At 47.6% G+C, this 25,546-nt stretch overlaps 1 protein-coding gene across 1 annotated transcript in view; it reads right to left on the reverse strand.

The window, feature by feature from the left end:
- Positions 1 to 9,469, reverse strand: part of RAP1GAP2 (RAP1 GTPase activating protein 2) — a 214,477-nt gene extending 205,008 nt beyond the window's left edge. The window contains exon 1 of the mRNA XM_087440630.1: positions 9,358 to 9,469. The gene's annotated coding sequence lies outside the window, so the exon portion shown is untranslated. The remainder of the gene's footprint in view (positions 1 to 9,357) is intronic.
- Positions 9,470 to 25,546: the final 16,077 nt, after the last annotated feature.

Consider the following 25,546-nt stretch of genomic DNA (forward strand, 5'->3'; position numbering starts at 1 on the left):
GGAATTTGCTCAAGGTCACGCAGTGTGTCAGACACCTCAGGGTGCCACTTCAAACCCTCTCGGACCCACTTCATACTCCAGCCACTTCTGCAACAACCGGTTCCCTGCAGGCTTCGAGCGGCAGCTTCCAGTGCCATGTGGCAAAGATTTATCTGGGCCTGAGGGGGGCCTTCTCTGAAGCTGCAGCGTGGGACACCCACGGGAACCCACTTAGGCCTCACACATGTGCAGCCTGGAAGCTTGTGGGAGGTAATGTCCATGGATGGGACAGAGCTGATGGATGAACGCCTCCGTGTTTCTCTCCCCAACAGGGCAGTTCTGAAATGCGTTGCACAGAGCTCCTCAGGAGACCACCCAGGACAGAGCGGTGGTCATGATAAAAATAACGCATCCTTGTGCTGCTTTCCCTTTCTCTCCCTCATACCCCAGCCCCACCCTTGTTCCTTGAGACCACTTCCCAAGTAAATCTCTCAGGTTTTGCTTAGGGTGAATGCAGGTGGAGACACAGCTAGTGGCTGGCGGAGCTGGGATTCAAACCCAGGTCTGAGTGACAACAGAGCCTTTAGGCTTAACCACTGTGCTATGCTGCTGCCACCACCATCCATGCCAGGGTCCATTTCCCTCAAGGTTCAAGTCATTCTGAACCACGGTGGCTCAGCCACACTTGATTCAGACAGGGTCATGGAAAAGATAGAGGGGAGGGTGTAAGGGTGTCTGCAGCAGAAGGGTCGTCTTCTCTGGAACTGAGGCCACCTCCCACCAAGTTGCCTCAACACCCTGGGCTGAGCGGGAGTCCCAGCTAGACGTGCCCTGGCCCTACCCAAGTTTAGCATCTGCATCTGCCCAGAAACTTCTGCGGCTCTTCAGCTCCAGTCCCCCAACCCATCCCCCCACGCCCTGCCCCACCCCCACTCCTCAACATCTTAGAAGGGAGAGGGGACCTAAGGTAGCTTCTTGAAGCCTGAGCAGCCAGATCTAGCAGACACCCACCCTGCCCCACCCCTGGACTCAGAAAACCCAACACACCTGCTTGGAGGTGAGGGCAGAGCCTCCCCCAACTCCCGTCCAAGCTGCAAGGATGTGCTGGGACCTTCCTGGGGGAATCACTGCTCAGGACCTCACACGCCCTGAGTCACTCCCAGCCTCCCAGCCCCAGACAGCTGGGCGAGCTCTCTGTCTACTCCTCACCCAGCAGCAGGAAGAACGGGGGAGGGGGTGCCTTCTCCCCTCTCCATGGGAAACGGAGACCCCTGGGGTGCTGGGGTTTAAGGGACAGCCCCAGGGTCACAAAGCATGAAAACAACCAGAGAGCCCTGGCCCCCAGCCCAGGACAACCCTATTATTCCCTCTGGAGGCTGCTCTGATGGGGGCCACTCAACAGAGGCAGACCATGGCATTCAGAGCCCAAACCCCACTTGCATGTAAATGCTCTTTGGTTTGTTAGGAAGAGTGTAAAGGAACCAGAGAAAACAGATGAGGGGAAAGAAGGATGTCCTCCCAACCAGCTCCCAGGTCCAGTCACACAGCATCTGGTGGTGGCAAAGCCAAGTGGAGCCTACGCAGTCCTGAGGTGCCCTGGATCCCCACCCAGGGCTGGCGCACACACACGCACCCAAGGCCTCCACAACTGTGCCTCAGGCTGGAGGCTGGCCCTGCCCCAAAGGTCCCTGAAGGCCTGCCAGCCAGCACCCCACCATGCTAGTTCCCCTCCCTGCCACAGGCACAGGCTGGAGTCAGGATGGGGTGGGGTTTATGCCCTTTCAGGGGAGAAAAACAAACCAACCCAGTCCAGCTACAGGGTCCTCTTGGGGTTTCTGGCTTTTTCCTTCTGCCACCACCTGTAAACACCCCACCTCTGACCTCCACCTCAGTCAGCTTCTCTAGCCAGAGACTCTGACAGGGGCTGAGCAACACCTCACTCACGCACACACACCCCATACATGATGTCTGTGCGCAATGCCCCACCCGCACGGATTTCTGAGGACAGTCACCCCACCTCCCAAACACAACGCGTTACGCTGAATTGCTCTGTGGAATCGCAGCACGGAGCTCACACACGTCCATACGGGCTGGATTTCTCTTTGCAAACACATGCATTTACAGTTACAACATACACCCCAATTCCACGTTCAGTCACACCCAGGACTCAAGTCCTGATCTAGCCTGACTACGGAATTCCCACCCAGCCCGGGACCCACTGACCTTCTGTGACGCCGGCGCCCAGCGCCCAGGACTCACTCCCCGACGCGGACGGAATGTCAACAGTCAGTCGCGGCGGCTCTCCCCGCCTGTGCGCCCGCAGCGGCGGCGTCCACCCGTCTCGATCCGGACCCGAGCCCCCTCCTCCCCGGCGGCGGGCTTCCCTCGCAGCCCGCCCAGTCGCGTGCACCGTCACCGCGGCGCGCACACGCGCACAGCCGGCGGGCGGCTCCGAACGCACAAAGCTGCGCCCTCCGCCCGCCCGCAGCCGCCCGCACACCTGGCGGGCGCGCCCCAGCCGCCGGGGTCGCGCACACGCAGCCGGCAGGCCCGCGCCCGGGGAGGCGGGGGACCTCCGGCGCCAGCGCCTGCTGCGGGCCGCGCCCACCTCGCTCTCCCGCCCACGGCGACGCCGCCCGCGTCCGCGCCCTGGTCCTGGCGGTGCCCGCCCGGCCCGCCTAGCGCAGCCGCCGCGCAGCTGCCAGCCAGGGGTGGGCGGGCGGGGACCAGGGAGGCGGGCACCGGGGGCGGCGGAGGGCGCAGGGGTTGCGGGGGGAGGGGGGGTACTGCGGGGCCTGAGGGCTGGGCCCGCCGTTGGGACGCTCGCGTCGCCCCCGCCGCCGCCAGGGGACTGCCGAGGCGACTCCTCGGGAACAAAGGCGCGGGGTGGGGCAGGCGCGCCCCAGGGACCCGGGGGAGAGAAGGAGGGAACAGCTCACCTGTCCACAGAAGTTCCTGGAGGATGAGGCCCTGGGGCGGTGGGGAACAGAGGAGTGGAAAGATCCACGGGTTCCTAGTCTATTGAGGAAGATACTTCGGGGCTCTCTCCAGCTCTGCGTAGGGGGGAATGGGGAGGGGACACAGTGCTATCTGGACTTGGTAGTGGGAGCCCTCAAGGGCTGCCAGAACCCCTGAAACCGCCCCTATCTTGGACCTGGCAGCCTGGAGCTTTCATTCATTCACTCCACAGACATCCTCCCAGCTTCTGCCAAACCAAGGATGCTCCTGAACTTGATGAGGCATGAAGGGTCCTCTAGGCAGCCGTTGGGATGCTTCTCTTCCTCGGTAACCTCCACGGAGGCCGACCTCTGAATATGGCTTGCACACGTCAGTGATGGGAAGCTCACTCCCTCAGGGGCAGCCCACGCCGTCCTCTGGCAGCTCTAAGTGCTAGAAAGCCCTTCCTTTAATTGCTCGGAAATCTGCCTCGCTTCTGTCTGTTGGCCATGGCCTCACTCTGCTCTGGCTACAGTGACTTTCTGCTTCTAGAACATACCTAGGGCCTTATACTTGTTTCCCCCGCTGCAGGCATACTCTTCCACCCCATCTCCTATGCTCCCCCCATCTATCCAATACCCCTCACCCCTCAGCTTGTGTTCTTCAGGACTCAGCTCAAATGTCACCTTCTCAGAGAAGCCTTCCACCTCTTCCAAAGCCCCTACACACCCACTGGTCACTCTTTATCTCAATGCCCTGTTTTAGTTTCTTCAGCACTCTGATCATCTTGGGAAATTCTCTTGTCTCTGTGCCTATACTCTGTCCCCCGCACTAGAATAGGTGCCCCATGGAGGCAGGACCCTTGTCTGCCTTGAGACAAGGCACTGTAACCTCAGGGCCTGACGCAGAGCAGGGTGGAAGGAAGAAAGGAAGGCAGAGGTGGCCAGCCCATGGTCTGAGTCCCTTCAGCACCAGGTCCATCACCCCGAAATGCAACCTGCTCAACCATACGAGGGTAACATCTGGCACAGTGTCTAGCAGAGGAAGGTGCTCAATCTCTGTCCACCAAGTAAATGAACGAATGACGGAACATCCAAGACTCAGAACAGCAGGACCTTCCTTCCCCCGCTCTGGACTCTGCCTGAGCTCTTGCAGTCCCAAGATGTGAGTGTTTTCTTAAAACCTAAAACGTGGCACCATACCCAAGCTTCTAGTCAATTGGAACCCCTCAGACAGCAGATTCCTTTGTCCAGCTGCCCAAATGCAAACAGGATTGGAGGCCAAAATAGATTTCTCCATTATCCCTGTTAAAAGTGTACCTACTGGACTCCAGTCTTTAGGGCACTTTGGGTCCCAATTCTGCCATCTCACCTGTTGGGATGCTGTCCAGGTTCCTGCCATCAGCAATGTCACTGGCATGCTGTCTACATCACCAAGTCACTGATAAACACGGTGAGCAGGACTCAGCCAATGGCAGCCCACTCATCAACCTCCTTAGCTGTGCCATCCCCTGGCCACATTCCTCTGTGTCACCTGCAAGGCTTCGATGGGAAGAAAAGAACAATTTCTTGCTGAAACTCAGAACCCCTGTCTCCTGCTCCACCACCCCCAACCTACTTTCTAGTCTGTAAAACTAATCAGAAAAAGCAAATAAGCTTCCCCAGCAGGATGGGTTCTCAGGGAATTCACTCACTGCTGCTGATCACCCATCTCTTCCTTTTCTAAGTGCCTCCAAACCACGTCCTTAATAACAGACTCTGAAACTTGACCAGGACAGATGCTAAGTTCATTTATTTATGGTTTGTGGATTTATTTCCTCTTTGTAAAGATAAAAATTACCTTCCCCACAAAAATCCTCAACAAAATATTGGCAAACCGAATACAGCAATACATTAAAAAGATCATACACCATGATCAAGTGGGATTTATACCAGGGACGCAGGGATGGTTCAACATCCACAAATCAATCAACGTGATACATCACATCAACAAAACAAAGAATAAAAACCACATGGTCATCTCAATAGACACAGAGAAGTCATTTGACAAGATACAACATCCATTTATGATAAAAACTCTCAACAAAATGAGACTAGAAGGAAAGTACCTCAACATAATAAAGGCTATTTATGACAAACCCACAGCCAACATCATACTCAGGAAAGACTGAAAGCCATTCCTCTGAGAACAGGAATGAGGCAGGGGTGCTCACTCTCACCACTCCTGTTCAACATAGTACTGGAGGTTTTGGCCAGAGCAATTAGGCAAGAAAAAGGAATAAAAGGAATCCAAACAGGTAACGAAGAAGTGAAACTCTCACTATTTGCAGATGACATGATTTTATATATAGAAAACCCTAAAGAATCCATTGGAAAACTATTAGAAATAATCAACAACTACAGCAAAGTTGCAGGGTACAAAATCAATCTACAAAAATCAGTTGCATTTCTGTATGCTAATAATGAACTAACAGAAAGAGAGCTCAAAAAGATAATACCGTTTACAATTGCATCAAAAAGAATAAAATACCTAGGAATAAATCTTACCAAGGAGGTGAATGACCTATACAATGAGAACTACAAGACATTATTGAAAGAAATCGATGATGACATAAAGAAATGGAAAGATATCCCATGCACATGGATTGGAAGAATAAACATAGTTAAAATGCCTATATTACCTAAAGCAATCTACAGATTCAATGCAATCCCAATCAGAATCCCAATGACATTCTTCACAGAAATAGAAAAAAGAATACAAAAATTTATATGGGGCAACAAAAGACCCCAAATAGCTAAAGCAATCCTAAGAAAAAAGAACAAAGCAAGAGGCATCACAATCCCTGACTTCAAAACATATTACAAAGCAATAGTAATCAAAACAGCATGGTACTGATACAAAAACAGACAAAAAGATCAATGGAACAGAATTGAAAGCCCAGAAATAAAACCACACATATACGGACAGCTAATTTTCGACAAAGGAGCCAAGAACATACAATGGAGAAAGGAAAGTCTCTTCAACAAATGGTGTTGTGAAAACTGGACAGCCACATGCAAAAGAATGAAAGTGGACCATCTGCTATTGCCATTCACAAAAATTAACTCAAAATGGATCAAAGACCTGAAGGTGAGACCTGAAACTATAAAACTCATAGAAGAAAATATAGGCGACACACTATTTGACATTGGTCATAAAGGAATCTTTTCGGATGACATGCCTACCCAAACTAGGGAAACTAAAGAAAAAATAAACAAGTGGGACTTTATCAGATTAAAGAGCTTCTACAAGACAAATGAAACCAGAATCAAGATGAACAGACAACCCACCAGCTGGGAGAGAATATTAGCAAAACATATATCTGACAAGGGGTTGATCTCCATAATATATAAAGAACTCACACAACTGAACAACAAAAAAACAAACAACCTGATCAAAAAATGGGCAGAGGAAATGAACAGACACTTCTCCAAAGAAGATATACAGATGGCCAATAGGCACATGAAAAGATGTTTAACATCATTAATCATCAGGGAAATGCAAATCAAAACAACACTAAGATATCACCTCACGCCCGTTAGAATGGCTATAATCACCAAGACAAAAAACAACAAGTGTTGGAGAGGATGTGGAGAAACAGGAACCCTCATACACAGCTGGTGGGAATGCAAACTGGTGCAACCTCTATGGAAAACGGTATGGAGATTCCTCAAAGAATTAAAAATAGAGATGCCCTATGATCCAGCCATCCCACTACTGGGAATCTATCCAACGAACCTGAAATCAACAATCCAAAGAGGCTTATGCACCCCTGTGTTCATTGCAGCATTATTCACCATAGCCAAGAAGTGGAAGCAACCTAAGTGTCCCTCAACTGACGATTGGATCAAGAAAATGTGGTATATGTATATACACAATGGAATACTACTCAGCCGTAAAAAAGACAAAATTGTCCCATTTGCAACAACATGGATGGGCCTGGAGGGTATTATGTTAAGTGAAGTAAGCCAGAAGGAGAAAGACAAACACTGTATGATCTCACTCATATGTGGAATATAAACCAACACATGGACAGAGAAAATTGTATTGTGGTTACCAGGGGCAATGGGGGTGGGGGGTGGGCACAAGGGGTGAAGGGAGTCCTATATATGGTGATGGACAAACAACAATGTACAACCCAAAATTTCACAATGTTAAAAACTATTAAAACATCAATAAAAAAATAAATAAATAATAAAAAAATTAAAATAAATAAAATAAAAATAAAAAAATTACCTTCCCCATCTCCCACCTTTGAGCACACGCCTTACTCTCTGAAAGGCAGCGTGCATAGTGGTTGTGAGCACTGCCACTTACTCTGTGCCTCAGTTTTGTCATCTGAAAACTGGAGAGAACAATAGTACCTAGGTCATAGCATTGTTATGAAGGTTAAATCAATTTATTCCTGCAAAGTATTGACAACATGACACATAATAAGCACTCAAAACTTAACTATTAATATTCTATCTCAAAAATTAGTAGAGCCACGAAGCTACGGCAGCCTCCTTTTCAAGTCCCCTGTGATGTACGACAGCTGAAGTTATTTCAAATGGCTCCACCCTGTCTTATGATTGCTTCCCTCCTCCTTGGACTCGGCTCTGCCCGTGACTCTGAAGAGTGTTCTTGTTCTTTTGCTCAGAAAACAGAGCAACTTCATTAGCCTCAGGCCACCTGAGGGGTGTCTGAGGAGGTCTCACGCTCCTGTCTTCCCTTGCTATTATCTTGGGCAAGTGAAGCTGGCCCACCTCAGTCTTGTGGCTAGCCTCCTTAGCAGCCTTCCTACAGGTTCTGAGCCTGCATTGTGTTCATTTGTCATTCACCCGGTGCCGGTTTAATGAGCTCCTTCTCTGAGCTAGGACCGCGGGATAGAGCAGAGAACAAGATGGAAAAGCCTCTGCCCTCATAGAGCTCACCTTCCAGAGGGCCACGGGCAATGGACAAATAGACAAATAGGATAATGTCAGGTCATGGTGAGAGCACTGAAGGCAAAGAAAGAAGGAGAGGGAGAAGCTGCTTCACGTCAGATGGCATTGGGCACGCACTAGGGCTTTGCATGTTGCCTGACACAGAATCCGACCGTGTGTCCTTCATGTCTGTGTGTCACTAGTGTGCTCCCAGGGCAGCCACACCGGTCTTTCTCTTCCCCTGCAAGCATTCACAACTGTACACTCAGAATTTCATTGTGCACCCTTCCCCATACTCCTGCCTCAAGCTCTATGGGCTTTTCTGTCTTTTCTCTACATGGTTTGAAATCCACCCTCTGGAGTCCAGGGCACCTGTCTGATGGCCCATTCCCTGAATACCGAGAGTTCCCAGGTGGCCTGAGTCACCTTTCCCAGGGTTCCTGTCACTTCCACATCATCATCCCATTAATTTTTCCTCTTTGGGCAGAACTGGATTCAGAGTACCCGTCCACCTCACTGCCTCCTGTATCTTCTGAAATCGTCAACGAGACAAGAGGGAGCAGATGCCCTCCTCTTAGCTAAACAGGATTCCTGGCAGATGTCTGGGGAGGTGAAGTCTCCCATCACATCTAAACCTTATTCCTGGGGCCTTATTCCTGGGGCGCTGCAGTAAGAACATCATCACTGTTCTCTTGCTGGCCAGCCCCTGGTGTACCCCCCAAATGATGTCACTTCCATTCCTCTCTCATTCAATCACCCCTGGGAGGAGAGACCTGTTCATTCTTGGCTTCAAGAGTCTTGCTAATTTAGAAGCTGGTGCAAAGAGGTTTGGATAGAGAGGAGGGAGAAAGATCAGGTTAAGGTCTAGCAGAAGCCTTGGGGAGGATGTGGCAGCAGCCGGGCTCCCCGGGACATCTCTGTCGGGACTGCTAACACTGGTCACCCCTGTCCACGGTGTGGAGGAAGAGTGCGCAGGAGCCTGGGGCCAGGAATCTGGGTCAGGAAAAGCCCTCATCTCCCACCCTTCACCCAGACTCAGGATCCCAGCTGGATTCTCTGGCGTGGGGGAGGAGGAGACAAGGAAATCAGGGCTGGGTCCACCCAGGTCAAAGTAGGGTCTGCCCAGCAAATTTGCCAGCCACTCTCTCTTAAAGAGGAACCAGCTGATCTCCAGGCCTCAGAAATCTCTGCAGGCATCATTTCACTTGAGAGTCATGATCTTCCTGATAGAAGGCAGAGAACATATCATCATACCCATTTTACAGAGGAGAAAGCAGAGGCAGTGAGTTGCCTCAAATCACTCAATGCATTCTAGGCTGGACAAGCACCCAGGCTGACAAACTCTTTCCAGAACCTGGGAGGCCTCTTCACCACTGACAGCAATGGTTCCCCACCATGCACTGGTTTATGGACCAGTGTGGGGCTGCCTGCAAAAGTACCACCTGGGGGGCCTGGACCCCAGCCAAAGAATGAGAGTAAGAGCTGTGGGTCCCTTTACCTGGAAGGAGACTCAAGGTCGGCACGGCTGAGGATGCGATGTTGCTGCGGGCTGTAGAGCCACTGGAAGGCTGTCAATGTCCTCTCCTCGATTCGGAACCGCCCTTCCTGCACGTACCTGCAGGCAGGACAGGAGAGAGTGAGGAGGTGGGCAGGCAGGGCTCTGCAGAGCTCCTTTGGGGAGTTGGCCCTGCTTGCTGGAAAAGATAGATGAGGGGTACTTGTCCCTAAATATCCCCCCTGTTCATCTGCCAGAAAGGGCCACAATTAAAGTTCCCTGAAGAGGAGACAGCTACAGGGAGCAGGTTTCAACTCAACAGATGGAAATGCTTTCTAAAAGTTAGCTGTCTGAAGTTGAAAGGAGTCACTTGGAAGGGGTGAGTTCCCTGTCACTGGAGGTATGTAAGCAGAGGCTGAGCAGGGGATTCAAGCCTTAGACAAGGGTCCATTCTTCAAGCCTCTTATAGGACTGAGACTCTGGACTTCTTGATTTCACATCAGGAGAAGGGCTGCTCTGGAGTGAAGGTCATGAGTCAGCTGTCAGGATTAGGTCTTCCAGCACCTCAAGTGTCTCTCATAGGGTCCCAGCCACCCTCCGGATGGACAATCAGCCCAGAGTAAGGATGGGGAAAACTGGGCTGGGCAAGGGGAACACAAAAGGATCCCTCCTACTCTGGCCAGACCCATGAATCCATTCATTAATTCAGCATTTATTGAGTGCCTACGACAATGAGCAAAATAGACTTAATCCCTGCCCTCCTGGCTGTACAGTCTGTGGGGAGAGAAACCATCAAGTAATCACATGAACAAATACATCATTACGAAAAGGCCCTCTCACACATTACCAACGGGAGTGTCAATTGATACAACCTCTCTGCAGGACAACCCAACAACATCCATCTAAATTACAAGTGCAGCTCCCTGTAGCCCAACAATTCCATTTCAGGGACTTTATCTACAGATCTCAGCATGTGGACAAGGTTATCTGTGGCACTGCTTATAACAGCAAAAGACTGGGAGCGACTCAAGCATCCTTCAGTAGGGGACTGGTTAAAGAAATTATGGTGCATCCGTATAATAGAACAGTGGGCAGCCACTGAAAGTGTTTAAAGGAGGGTGTTGTCTGTGTGCCATCATGCAAAGATCTCCAAGATACATTGTTAAGAGAAAAAAATCAAGTGCAGAAAAAGCAATATGTGTAATTTACGTTAAATGGGGGGAGGGAATAAAGTATGAATTCATGTTTGCTTATCTGTACATATAGAAACTCCGGAGACAGAAAAGCTGATAAAAGTAGTTACCTGGGTGAGAGGAAGAGGGAACTGGGTGAATGGGGCATGGGGGAGTGACTTTTACCAATGTATCTTTTCATTTGGGAGAGGTATTACCTATTCTAAATAGTGTGTGTGTGTGTGTGTGTGTGTGTAATTACAAACTGCGTAAAGTGCTATGATAAAAACTGTGCAGCTGCTCTGGCACTGCCCGATGGGGCACAGGCTATTTGCTGGAGGAGGGAATTTCCCAGAAGGCAGGGCTGCTGGAGAGCAGAGGGCTTTCATTGCTCCTGTGGCCTCCAAGACCAGAGTATCTGGCCTGTCTCCCTTCACTCTCCTCGACACGATGTGATAGGCATTTGGGGAAGATCATCTAGGTTGCTGGGTGGAAAATGGCAGGGCAGCCAGGTTAGATGCTCTTGCAAGGGTCCAGGTGGGACTGTGGTGGCTTGTAGGGGGACAGTGCTGGAGATGGACTGAAATGGGAGGACTCTCCAGTGAGCTAAGGAGGTAGTGCTGGCTGGAGTCGGTGATGGGTTGGACATGGGTGAGGAGGAGACAGACAGCAAAGTGGTTTCCCAGTTCCTGGTTTGTGCGAGCGGCTGGCTCTGGTGCCATTTGCGCTGTACAGGACGGGTTTGGGAGGGAAGATCATGACTTCAGTTTGGGACATGACCCTCCTCTGTGACCTGCTTCCTGCCCCAGGATGATTCCCCTCCTGTAAAACCTGGGTCAAAACTTGACTCCTCCAGAAAGCCCACCCTGATTAATCCCATCCCCCTCCTGGGGCTCCCCCGTCCTGAATGACACACTCTTGCCATCTCTGTGGGAGAAACTGATATCGCTAGTTGCCTCCAGAGAGGGGCAGAGTGGCTGGGGAGCATTGGAACTTTAGTTCTTTTTGAATTTGAACCATATGAATAACCTATGTTTTCAAAAAGTATCTTTTTGTTTATATTTCAGAACTCTGCTAATCATGAAGTCTTAGGTCATCAGAACAACAACATAAAAAAAACCCAAGAAGTCACTCATTTTGTCTGACAGCTTTATTTTCCAGATGAGGACATGAGGTCCAGAGCAGGCACAGGGCTTGACCAAAGATGCTGGCAGAGCCAAAGCCTGGTCGTGATGTCCCCTCACTCCCAGGCTAATAGACCACACACAGGGCTGTCCCTGATCCCACCGGACACACACAGGCCCCCTACTCCTCCTGAGGGAGGAGTAGGCCCACTCAGGAACTATCTCCACTCGAATCCTCTTCTCACCCACCGCTCACCCCTGCCACTGTGTGGAATGCATACCACCTCAGCCGCAAGCACCATCTCCATCTCCTTGCCCCAGCCACCTCTCCCCTCCCCCTCATCTCCCAGAATAAGGTAGAAGGGACTGTCCTCCACTCTTTGCAGGCAGCCTGACCTGGATTATTCCACTTACCAACTGGAGGTGGGTGATTTTCCCCTGGGAGTCCCAGATTCCTCATCTGTAAAATGTGAGTACAGTTGCCCCTCACTATCTGAGAGGGACGGATTCCAGGACCCCCATGTGGACACCAAAATCTGCGGATGCTCAAGTCCCTTAGTGGGCCCTCTATATCCACGGATATGGAACACATGGATACGGAGGGCCAACTGTAATAATAATACCACTTTGAAGGGTTGCTGCAAGGATTAAATGAGATAGTGTGAGGGAAGCTCATGCCATGTGGTCACCATTATCACCTTCCCTCCCAGCCATCCTCTTCAGCCTTCACCAGTCACGGGCCTTACAGTCTTCACCGATGACAGACAAACTCACGCCCTGCATTGTCCCCTCTAAGCCTCACGTCAAACCCCTTGGAACCGGTCAAGCCCATTTTAGAGATTAGGAAGAAGAGGCTCAGGGGAGGGAAGTGAACTAGTCCAAGGTAGCACATGCAGGAAGCAGCAGAGGCCAGGCCGTCCTTGCACCTTCAGCCCGTGGCATCCAGTTTGCTCCTAACCAGTCCCTACACACACAAACACACACACACACACACACACACATACACACACACCATCTCCCTCCTCCATATCACCCCCCCCCCATTTCCCAACACAGATCTTGTTAGCTCCTCCCCTACCCAAAAAAGTTAGTGGCTTCCCGCTACATATCAAATATTGTCCAAACTGCTCACTGGAGACATCCAATCCCTCCCCACTTTGTTCCCTCCCAGCCTTTCCCACCATGACATGCCAGCCCCTCCACATTCACAAGCACAGACCCCAGCACTACTGATCTGTGTGTCCTTCTCCAAACTTGCTCTGCCTTTTCTTACCTCGGAGCATTTGCTCATGCCGTGCTCTGACCTGACCTGCCCTCCCTCCATCTTTACCCCACATCTGCCTACCCTGCCCCCATTGCTCAAACCACACTGCCTTTAAAAATCTGTCCCCAACCCCCAGCCAGAATCCAAGGCAGCTCCAAGGTTCCTGGGATGTTTTGCTTAACCTTGATCACAGTGTTGCTCTCTGCCCGCCTGTACGTGAGTTATTTATGTGCTTGTCTGTCTCCCGCTAGAGTGTAAAGACCGTGTCTGATCATCTCTGAAATCCTTCAACATCCTCACACAGCCCTCTGGTCGACTGAGCCGGCACCGTGAAAATCACAGCAGCAACACTGATCAACCCATGACATCTTCAGGAAGCTTCTCTCACAGAATGCTGTGACACAGATTATCTCCATTAATGGATCCAATTTATTAACTTAGCGAGTGTATTTGCTGAATTGGACCACACTGAATAAAAGGAAAAACAGAACACCACCCATCCCCAAATATCTTCCCTATTAACCTGCTATGTACCTGAAATTCCATTGAACAGTATACCAAAGGAGATTAAATACTACAGAGGGTCAACCTTGTAAGCCACTATCAGCGGTTAAAACTTGAGCAAGAACCAGCTTCTCAGATTATCCGTGGGAGAGTAGGAGTCAAGAGACCCAGGCATTATCAGGGACATTTTGAAGGGAATGAGAAGAGAAGAGGAAGGGTAAGAACTGCTCATAGAAACAGGGCCCAGGTTGTGGGGGTGAGGTGACACCTCCAGGAGGATGCAACCCGTCACCAAAAGAGAGAAGGGTCTGGCACTTTACAGGTTACACCTACTTTTTCAGTTGAACACTGGGGTAGGTCAGGCAGGCAATGAAACTTGAACCTTGAAAACATCATGCTAAGCAAAAGAAGCCAGACACAAAAGACCACGTACTGTATGATTCCATTTATATGAAATGTCCAGAATAGGCAAATCCATAGAGACAGAAAGTAGATTAGTGGTTGCTTAAGGCTAGGGGGTGGGGGATGGGGAGGAAATGGGGGAGGACAACTGCTAACGGTTGCGGGGTTTCTTTTGAGGGTGATGAAAATGTTCTAAAGTTGATTGTGGTGATGGTTGCACAACTCTGTGAATATACTAAAAACCACTGAATTTTACACTTTATTTTTATTTTTATTTTTTTAATTTTTTTTTAAATTTTATTTATTTATTTTTTCCCTCAAAGCCCCAGTAGATAGTCGTATGTCATAGCCGCACATCCTTCTAGTTGCTGTATGTGGGATGTGGCCTCAGCATGGCCGGAGAAGCGGTGCATCAGTGCGCGCCCGGGGTTCTGAACCTGGGCCGCCAGCAGCGGAGCACGCGCACTTAACCGCTAAGCCACGGGGCCTGAATTTTACACTTTAAATGGGTGAGTTGTACAGTATGTGAATTCCATTTCAATAAAGCTGTTATAAAAAAGAATAAATATCCATGAGTACCTACTGATATAAATAAATGACTGAATAAATAAACAAATGGGGGGAGAGACAAATCTCCCATGCTGAAGAATTCCAAACAATATACACAAATACTCTACCCTCAAGGAAGTGGCTCACAGCTTCACTCGACTTAAGCGTGGGCTCCACGTAGTAACTTCCTCCCAGAGAGTAACTCTGGAAAGGGGCAGGGGGAAGTAACCACAGTGGAGGAGCCTAACAAACACACCTCAGCCAGGTCATCGAGGTCAACATCGACAGTGATAAGTCATGTTCAGAGTATGTACCCTTGATATGATGTGATGAAAATGGCAGTCTACCTCTGTGGTCTTCCTCCCAAAAACTCATAACCCCAGTCTAATCGCGAGAAAAAACATCAGACAAATCTCATTTGAAGGACATTTGACAAAATATGAGCAGTACTCCTCAAAACTATCAAGGTCACCAAAAACAAGGAAAGTCCGAGAAAATGCCACAGCCAAGAGGAGCCCAAGGAGGCATGACAACTAAATGTACTGCAGTATCCAGATGGGACCCTAGAACAGCAAAAGGACATTAGGGGAAAACTAAGGAAATCTGAATAACCCATGGACTTTAGTTAATAATAATACATCAATATCGGTTCACTATTGTAACAAATGTACCATACTAATGTAAGATGCTAATAATAGGGGAAACTGAGTGTACAGCATGTGGGAATTCTCTATACTATCTTCTCAATTTTTCTGTAAATCGAAAACTGTTCTAAAATAGAAAGTTTACTAAAAAATTTTAAAAAGACTAATTCCCATGATAAAGAAAGAGCTTTTACAGATCGATATGAAAATATATGTAATGGGCAAACCAAGAGGGAAAAAAAGGGCAAAGGAAATGAATGAGTAGTTTACAAAAACAGAAACACAAATGACCAATAAACATGAATAAAATGCAACTTTAAGTAAAGAAATGAAAATTAAAACAACGAAAGACCATTTTTCACTGGTGAGATTGGCCAAGATTTAAAAGTTTGTTAATTCCCAGTGTGAGCAAAGTTGTGGGGAAAGTGGCATCTCGCACAACCCTGGAGAGAATATAAAATGGTACGATTTCTTTGGAGCTCAGGTTGGGGGTATCTTTCACAATGTGCACGTGCCTTTACTCTGCAATTTCACTTTGAAGAATATATCGAACCATTATCTTTGCACATGTTTGCATGGAATAGGTTCAAAGATGTTCATTGCAGCAATGTTCATAATAACAAAATATTCAAAATATCCTAAAAGTTCATCAATAGAGGCTAGGTGAAGAAATTATGGTCCAACTTACAATGGAATACTCTGCAGCCAGTAGAAAGAACGTTGCCAGAGCACTCTGCTCCGTTTTCAACCACTCACACAGCCTTGGCCTCTAGCTTTTGTCAGCCCCCTCTCCCAGACTTTCAGGCCCCACCATCAGAAACCGAGCAGGGCCCAGCACAGGCCCTCAGAGATAACAGGAATGCTGAAAAAACATACATATTTAACACCTTGAGCAGATGAACCCAATCAAATTCTGATTTAATTTTTGGTATTTTATGGAGAATTTGGAGAAGGAGTCCAAAGGAAGAGGACTATTCTGAAAGAGTAAGTGGACATGCGTTGTTTTTGGTTTTTTTTTTTACCATACATCCATCATTATAATATCACACAGAGTATTTTCACTGCCCTAAAAATCCTCTGTGCTCTGCTATTCATCTCCCCCACTGACACACACACACACACACACACACACACACACACACACACACACAAAACCCCTGGCAACCACTGGTCTTTTTACTATCTCCCTAGTTTTGCCTTTTCCAGAACATCATATAGTTGGCATCATACAGCATGTAGCTTTTTCAGATTGGCTTCTTTCACTTAGTAATATGCATTTAAGTTTCCTCCGTGTCTTTTCATGGCTTGCTAGCTCATTTCTTTTTAGCGCTGAATGATATTCCATTGTCTGGATGTACCACAGTTTATTTATCCATTGACCTACTGAAGGATGCTTGGCTGCTTCCAAGTTTTGGCAATTATGAATAAAGATGCTATAAACATCCATGTGCAGTTTTTGTGTGGACATAAGTTTTCAGCTCCTTTGGGTAAATACTAAGGAGCATGATTGCTGGATTGTATGGTAAGAGTATGCTTAGTTTTGTAAGGAACCACCAAACTATCTTCCAAAGTAACCACACCATTTTGCAATCCCACCAGCAATGATTGAGAGTTCCTGTTGCTCCACATCCTCGCCAGCATCTGATGTCATTAGTGTTCAGAATTTGGCCATTCTAACAGGTGTGTATCTCATTGTCGTTTTAAACCATTACATTTTTTTAAAAGCATACATTTCAACAGATTATTGATACAGTTTTTAAAAGATCCCAATTCTCCCACAAGTCCAAACATGGTAATTCACCACAGTTAGACCTTAAACAATGGTTCTGCCTCGGCTTTTCACTTTTAAAAAGCATTTGAAGCATTTTATTTTATAAGAGAACCACTAAAGGGGCCGGCCCAGTGACGCAGCAGTTAAGTGCGCGCGCTCTGCTTGGGCGTCCCAGGGTTTGCAGATTTGGACCCTGGGTGCACACCGATGCACCGCTTGTGAAGCCGTGCTGTGGCTGCGTCCCATATAAAGTAGAGGAAGGTGGGCATGGATGTTAGCCCAGGGCCAATCTTCCTCAGCAAAAAGAGGAGAATCAGCATTGGATGTTAGCTCAGGGATGATCTTCCTCACAAAAAAAAAAGAGAACCACTAAAGTCTTGCCCCATATTATGTGGCTATTTAGGTGTGCCTATGCTCTTATGTACCATGGATATATTAAAAGGTTAGCCAGGGGGCCAGCCCCGTGGCTTAGCAGTTAAGGGCACACACTCTGCTACTGGTGGCCCGAGTTCGGATCCTGGGCACGCGCAGACGCACCGCTTGTCCGGCCATGCTGAGGCGGCATCCCACACACAGCAACTAGAAGGATGTGCAACTATGACATACAACTATCTGCTGGGGCTTTGGGGAGAAAAAGGAGGAGGATTGGCAATAGATGTTAGCTTAGGGCCGGTCTTCCTTAGCAAAAGGAGGAGGATTGGCATGGATGTTAGCTCAGGGCTGATCTTCCTCACAAAAAAAAAAAAAAGTTTAGCCAATCTGAACAGCTGAAAAACTTTTATTACTGAGAAGCTTAACAGCTATGTAGATGTTACTCATTTCCTGTGGAATTAGTATGACCTATACCAATATCTTAGGGTCATAACTCTTTTTTTCTAATTGATTGCTTGAATCCTCCCTCTATCTCAAACTCAAAGGTTTGATATCTTGCTTTTGAGTTTTTCCAAAACCCCAGAGCCTTACTTAGTGCTGCTTCTGAAATACCACATGCAGAGAAAACTGGGGGGTTAACAGCCCTCTATTGCTCTTGCCTCTCTGCACCACAAGGTGGCACTGTTGAACATCAGTCCTGCACAGCCCCATGGACAGGTAAACCGATATGGGGAGGTCCCCGCTCTTCCATATCTGCTGTGTCTGCAGTGGTGTCCCACATTTGGACTCCAAAGTTGGCTCCCTTGGTTTATGTTCAGACATTATTCCTCCAAATGAGACCTGAGCAGCAGCCACCAGCTTTCAGGTGTTGAGCCTGAATCATTCACCACCTAGACTCCCATGTTTTTCTTGGTAAGCATTATGGACTGAATGTTTGTGCCCCCTCGCCCCAAATTCATACTAACTCCCAATACGATTACATTTGGAGATAGGGCGTTTGTGGAAGTAACTAAGGTTAGGTAGCGTCCTGATCCAATAGGATTCATGTCCTTGTAAGAAGCATCACCAGAGAGCTTGTGTGCTCTCTCTTCATCATGTGAGGACAGACACAGCGAGAAGAGAGCTCTCATCAGAACCTCACCATGCTGGCGCCCTGATCTTGGACTTCCAGCCTGCAGAGCTGTCAGAAAATAAATTTCTGTTGTTTAAACCACCTAGTCTGTGGTATTTCTTTAATAAGAATGCTTCTTACATTTAGCAAATTAACATTTACCCTGTTATGTGAAAATACTGTTATCCAGTTTCTAGTCTGCTTTTAAACTTTATTGTGGGTTTGCATGAGTTGTCTTTTTTGCCCAATAACTCACCATTCATCACCCTCTCTCCCACTCAAAGTTCTGTGGTTTGGGCAGAGTTAACCCCAGCCCCAGGTCCATGGGTGGGCACATGACTGAGCCTGGCCAACCACAGTGATTGGTTCAGGCACGGCTATGTGACCCAAGTCAGACCAATGAGATGACATCCTAAGACTTTGGCTGGAACCACTGAGAAAGGGGAGCTCTCTCTCCATGAGGGTTTCTAACTTGGAGGTCTGCCTGCAGCTGCCAATAGCCGCCTTGCCTCCACAAGAGAATAAAAGCAGAACAGAGGAAAGCAGAGGGACAAAAAGAGTAGAGCATCAATTGCTGACATTATTTGAGCACCTGAATGCAGTTGTGCCTAAAACACGCAGAGTTCCTGGAGTTTTCGGTTCTGTGAGCCAACACATTCCCTTTTTCTCTTAAGCCGGTTTGAGTTGAACAAACTGACCGCATCTGAACTCCTGTAACTAGGGGCCAAGGCTGACCACGTTCGGAGCACACCACAGGGTTCAGAGTGTGTCTCGCCCTCAAGAGCACTCCCTGCCTGACCACTGAAGTCACATCTTCAGGACCTTCTCAAAGAAATGGGCTTTTACCTGGGGGTGAAAGGTGACCCAAAACCTAATGAGGGCACTAACAATGATTCATGCATCCTCAGGTCCAGCCCAAGATCCACCGCAGCCAGGCAAGGCCAGAGCAGAAAAAGAGAGTCAGAGCAGGAATCCGAGTTCTGCCCCCTTACAACTCTTCCTATGTCCGCCTCCGTGAAATGAGGGAAAAAATTAAAAGCAAACTGACCTGAAAGGTCCTAGGGTGGTGCCTCCTTTCCAGGGAGAGGGCACTAAATGCCAGCTTCCCACCAGCTCTTCAAAGAGATGAACTCTACTGTTACCTGATTTATGTATTGGGCTTTCATTTGAAAAGTGGTTCCACTGCTAAATAATAATTTTGATTATTTGGACTTTGATTCTTGGAATCTTCCCAGGGCGGGAGTGGGCTGAGCAGGCTGGAAACCCAATGACCCCTCCTGCTCTGACATGCTGGGATTTTCTGACAACACGAACTTGGATGTGCGGCCAGGCTGGGTGGGATGATTCAGAAAATAAGCAAAACAGAGGAGCAGTTAAGTCCCTGGGCACGACCCGGGTTCAAACCCTGACTCCGCCACTTGCTTGCTGGGTGACCTGGACTAACCACTTTCCTTCTCTGAGCCTCGGTTTCCTCATCTGTAAAGTGAGGGTGCTAATATCTTCCTGAGTATCACTGTGAAGAGTAACTGAGTCAGTGCCTGGATGCTGAGTATGATGGAGCCAGTAGGAAGTGCTCAGGAAGCCCAGCTTGCTATTGTTGATGATAATATTATTGTTGTTATTTGTATTCAGGCTATAGAAGGTACCTGGCGAGATGCTACTTCAGAGATGCTCTCTGGCCCCGGTGTGGGAGGGATTATGTGGGATGGGGAGGGGTCCAGCGAAACATTCTCCTTTGATTCTTAGAGTCCTCCCAGGGTTGGGGTGGACTGAGCAGGCTGCCCTGCATTCTAAGTCCCACCAAGCAGAGGTCAGGCCCCTGGCTGAAGCAGCCCTCAACATTCGGACACCGGGGACACGAGCCCAACCCAGGTGACTTGGCTGCGATGCGTCTAAAACACTTTCAGCCTGCAGCCCGGTAACCTGACACCGGCAGGCTCTGATTTCCCAGCCTGGGAAGGACTGGGGGCAGGGGCAACCACCCACCAACACAGGGACCTCTACCCTCACCTCCTAGGTCCTCGTCTCTAAGCCCCCGTCCCCAAAGTGCCCCAGGGGTCCCTTTGTAGGTGGACCGGGCATCTCCCTCAACAGGGGAGCTGAGGGGTTGTGGGTTGTGCCCTCTCGGGGCCCCAAATTCATGGCCCTACCCGGAGCAGAAGGAATGGAAGTAGGCAGAGGACCCCCATCGCACAAATAGGAAAGCTGAGGAGGGCGGAGTGGCGGGTGGAGCGAAGGAGGGAAACCCTGCCACGAGCTTGTAGAAGGAGGACCGGGGTCTCTCCCAAACCTGATGTCAGGGAAAGGGTTCCGCGTCCCAGCGCGGATCTCTCTGGAGATCCGCAGAGACCAGGCGCGGGGCCGCGGGATGGTTACGACCAGGCAGCCCAGCGCCTCTGTAAACCCGGCCCCGCAACCTCGGCTCGAGAAGAAACTTTGGGCCAGCGCCCCCGCTCCTTCCCGCGCCCAGCCCGGCCTTGGGGCGCAGTGCGCGCGGGTTCCCGCCGGCACCAGGCCCCGCGCCCCCCGGTGCCCACTCACCAGCGCACCAGCTGCCAGCGCTTCTCCCCCGGCGCCCGGCGGCTCGCCATGCCTCGCCCGGCCGGCCGCCCACTCCCTGCCCGCCGCGGGCCGCACGGCGGAGGCTGCTCCGGCTGCCGCAGGGCCAGTGCCGAGGGCGCGCTCGCCGTAGCCGGGTGCGGCGCGAGGCCCGGCGGCCGGGGCGGGCACGAGGCAACTCGGGCTGGAGCCCAGGCGGTGCGGACAGCGTCGCGCTGATGCCCGGAGTACGGCCGCCGGCCCCGCCCCTGGAGCCAGCGGGGGCTGGGTCACTGCGCTCCTCCGCCTCTGCGGTGGAGACCACAGCCTGTCCCCTCACTGCCTTCTCCCCCGCCCCGACTGCAGAGCCACGCGGAAGAGCCGGGTTCTTAGCAGCACTGGGCGAGGAGTCAGGTTCTCCAAGTTCTGCTGTGAGGAAAATCTGACATGCTGAGTGACTGGAGGCGATCCACTTAATCCATCTGTGCCTTACTTCCCTATGACACCCGTTCTACCCACTCAGAAAGTTATGCATAAAAAAATTAAACTACTCTAAATGCCTAAAATAAAAACTGATTATTAAATATTTTAATTTTTATTTATTTTTCCCCCCAAAGCCCCAGTAGATAGTTCTATGTCATAGCTGCACATCCTTCTAGGTGCTGTATGTGGGACACAGCCTCAGCATGGCCAGAGAAGCGGTGTGTCCGTGCGCGCCCGGGATAGGAATCCGGGACGCCAGCAGCGGAGCACGCGCACTTAACCGCTAAGCCATGGGGCCGGCCCATGATTATTAAATATTTTAGATTAAAATATTTTAAGGTGACAGTAATTAAAACAGTATAGCATTGGTCCAGCACACTGCCCGACCCTAGGACCAGCTCCACCCAGGCCTTTAACCTACTTCACTCCAGGATCTGTTCATTCCTGGAGTTGAGCAGAGACCAGCCTGGCCCACAGCGTCACGGGAGCGTGTATCTCAAGCCTGGTGTGAAGGAGTGAGTTTTAGAAATATTTATAAATAGAGATATTGTCTGCCCATTGCACAGTGCCCTCTCAATTCACCTGCCTCTCATATCAGGATAACTCACATCCTTTGCAGGAGGGAAACTTATGCAAAGAGGAGAAAACCCGGCCCTAGTGTGGAGATCCTGGGAGCTTACCGTCCTCTTGAGAACTGCAGGCCATTCCCAGGAGCACAGGAAAAGTTTCCAAGGAAATCCAAATGCTACTGACATTTGTCATTATATCCATAGGTGCCCTCCCCAGTGTTCCAAAAAAAATCAACACTACATAAATCCTAAGAATCCTCACCTGTGCTTTTCACTGTCTCAACTAAAAAAATGACAGGAAACAACAGGAGATAAAAAATGTAACCAACACAGAGACATCATGTAAAAGAAGACTGGGAAGGAGACAGACAAGGTGGGTTGGCAGCTTGCCTTTGACCTATAAGTGTCTAGCATGAGGCTAGCAATTGCCTTTAAGCATCCTTTCTTTAAGCTTCCACAACATAATTAACATGGAGACCAGGAAAACAGAATAGAAGGTCCAGAAACATCCTGAAAGGTGTGTGTGTGTGTATGTGTGTGTGTGTATGTGTGTGATACATGTATTTCAAATTAGTAGGGGAAATGGTGATGGAACAATTAATTAACCATTTACGGGGAAAAAAAAGCAAGGTCTCTATCTCACATCACAAAATATATTTCAGATGAATTATAAATATAAGTGCATAAATATATATAAATGACTAGGAAAAATATATAGGCAAGTATTGTCATTATATTAAAGTGAGGATGGATTTTTCAAGCTTGACATCAATGGCAGAAGCCATAAAGGAAGAGGTTTTTTTGTGTGTGTGTGTGAGGAAGATCAGCCCTGAGCTAACATCCATCATCCGTGCTAATCCTCCTCTTTTTGCTGAGGAAGACCGGCTCTGAGCTAACATCTATTGCCAATCCTCCTCCTTTTTTTGTCCCCAAAGCCCCAGTAGATAGTCGTATGTCATAGTTGCACATCCTTCTAGTTGCTGTATGTGGGACGCGGCCTCAGCATGGCCCGAGAAGTGGTACGTCAGTGCACGCCCGGGATCCGGACCCCAGGCCGCCAGTAGCAGAACGCACACACTTAACCACTAAGCAACGGGGCCGGCCCAGGAAGAGATTAACGGATCTGATTAAAATAAAAATATTTAAACTTAGCACATAACAAAAACACAATAAGCAAAATTAAATGGCAAATGTCAAACTGGTTTAAAAAATGTATGCCTGTATTTGTACATCCATGTTCATAGCAGCATTATTCACAATAGCTGAGGGGTGGAAGCAACCTATGTGTCCACAGACAGATGAACATGTAAACAAATTGCAGCATATATGTACAATGGAATATTATTCAGCCTGAGAAAGGAAGGAAATTCTGACACATGTTACAACATGGATGAACCTTGAGGACATTATGCTAAGTGAAATAAGCCAGACACAAAAGGACAAATACTGTATGATTCTATGTATATGAGGTACCTGGAGTAGTCAAATTTATAGAGACAGAAAGTAGAATGATGGTTGCCAGTGTCTGAGGGTGGGGCGGGGAAGGGGAGAGAATGGAGAGTTATTGTTTAATGAGCAGTTTCAGTTTTGCAAGATGAAAAGAATTCTGGAGATGGATAGTGGTGATGGCTGCACAAGAATGTAAATGTACTTATGCCACTGAACTGTACAGTTAAAAATAGTTAAGATAGTAAATTTTATGTTATGTGTATTTTACTATAAAAATTTAAATATTGAAAGTTTTTATTATAAAGGAATAAGAAATGATAAACACTGCAATAGAGAAATGAGTGGACATGAACAAACAAGTCACAAAAAATATATAAATGGCTAACGGACACATTTTAAAAATTCAATCCTACTAGAAATTAAGTACTTGAAAATTTAAATATAATACCATTTTTTTACTTGTCAAATTTGGAACAGTTGGTTATTGCTGTTTTTAATTATCCCACACAGGGTTTATGTGGAGAAAGGAAGTGGGCACTCCTAATCATGACTGAGGTTGGAGTAGAGATTTGTCCAACCACTGTGCATGGCAATTTGACAATATGAGCAAAAGCCATCAAATGTGCATGTCTCTTGACTCAGTAATTTCTCTTCTTGGAATTCATCCTAAGGAGATAATTAGCAATGTGAAAAAAAGGTCTCTGTAGAAGAATGTCCATTGCAGCATTGTTTACAATAGAGTAAAACTGGAAACAACACAAAAGTCTAACAGGAGATTGGTTAAGTAAAGAAGCCTGTTCATATGATGGGACATTATACAGCTACTAAGACAGGCTTTTACTGACATGAAAAAAATCAAGATATATTTTGTCGTACAGCATGGTGACTATAGTTTATAATACTGTATTGCATATTTGAAAGTTGCTAAGAGAGTAAATCTTAAAAGTTCTCATCACAAGGAAAAAAAATTTTGTAACTATGTATGGTGACGAATGTTAACTAGACTTACTGTGGTGATCATTTTGCAGTATATACAAATATTGACTCATTATGTTGTACACTTGAAATAATGTTATATGTCAATTATATCTCAATTAAAAAAGATATATTTTGAAATGAAAAATATGTTACTAAATAGAACTAGTATATTAATATATTTATAGAAAAATCTGGCAGAACTACAGGAACATATAAAAAATTGATTTATCTCTGGGTGGGTAAAGTTATAGTGATTTTTATTTTATTCTTTTTCTTATCCATATGTTCTAATTTTTCTAAATAAACATATGCAATAAGAAAAATACAATAAAAGTTACTTTTCAAATGATTAAGCTACCAGGATGTTCATCACATGACTATATGTAACACTAAAAAGTAGAAATAATCTAATTATCAAACAATAAGAAAATGGATAGATACTATATACTATAGTTCATCCATCCAATGGGGCAACACTCTGCAGCAGGAGAAAAACATTCATGCTGTATTACTGAGTTAAATAGCAGACTGCAAAATAAGATGTTAAAATTATGTATAAGGTTTATATATGCAAGGAAAAAAATTTTTTTTTAAAATGCCAAATGTGGGCCGTGGCTTAGCGGTTAAGTGAGCGCGCTCCGCTACTGGTGGCCCGGATTCGGATCCCAGGCGCGCACCGACGTACCGCTTCTCCCGCCATGCTGAGGCAGCGTCCCACATACAGCAACTAGAAGGATGTGCAGCTATGACAGACAACTATCTACTGGGGCTTTGGGGGGAAAATAAATAAATAAAATCTTTAAAAAAAAAATGCCAAATGTTAGGAGACGTGACTGGGAGGTATAAACGGGCACTTTTGTTTCATATCTTTGCTTATCTAGAATTCCTAATTTTTCTACAATTAAAGAGAAAAATTTTTTTACATTTTAATACATAGGCATTGATTAGCAAATGAAAATGTTTAATGATCTTTAGGAGATCTCCAAAATACAAGTGAAAAACTTCAATGTGGAACAGGTTGTGATGTTGTGTAATCCTGTCAGTCTTAAAAATAAAAAACTATATGTGTGTGTGTGTGTGTGTGTGTGTTTGTGTGCGTGTATGCATAGAATGTGTTAATGGTGGAAAAATTTGGGCAGAGAAGTTGAGGATGGAGGGTGGGGAGGTTTTTACGTTTTTTAGCATCAGCATGTCCAATTTTTTAAAGTATTTTTAAGAATAGTCTAGATAACATGTATATAATTTTATATTGCCTAGTTGAT

The sequence above is a fragment of the Ceratotherium simum genome, chromosome 16 (genome assembly GCF_057802395.1).
Source record: "Ceratotherium simum simum isolate JZ-2026a chromosome 16, ASM5780239v1, whole genome shotgun sequence".
Classification (NCBI taxonomy): domain Eukaryota; kingdom Metazoa; phylum Chordata; class Mammalia; order Perissodactyla; family Rhinocerotidae; genus Ceratotherium; species Ceratotherium simum.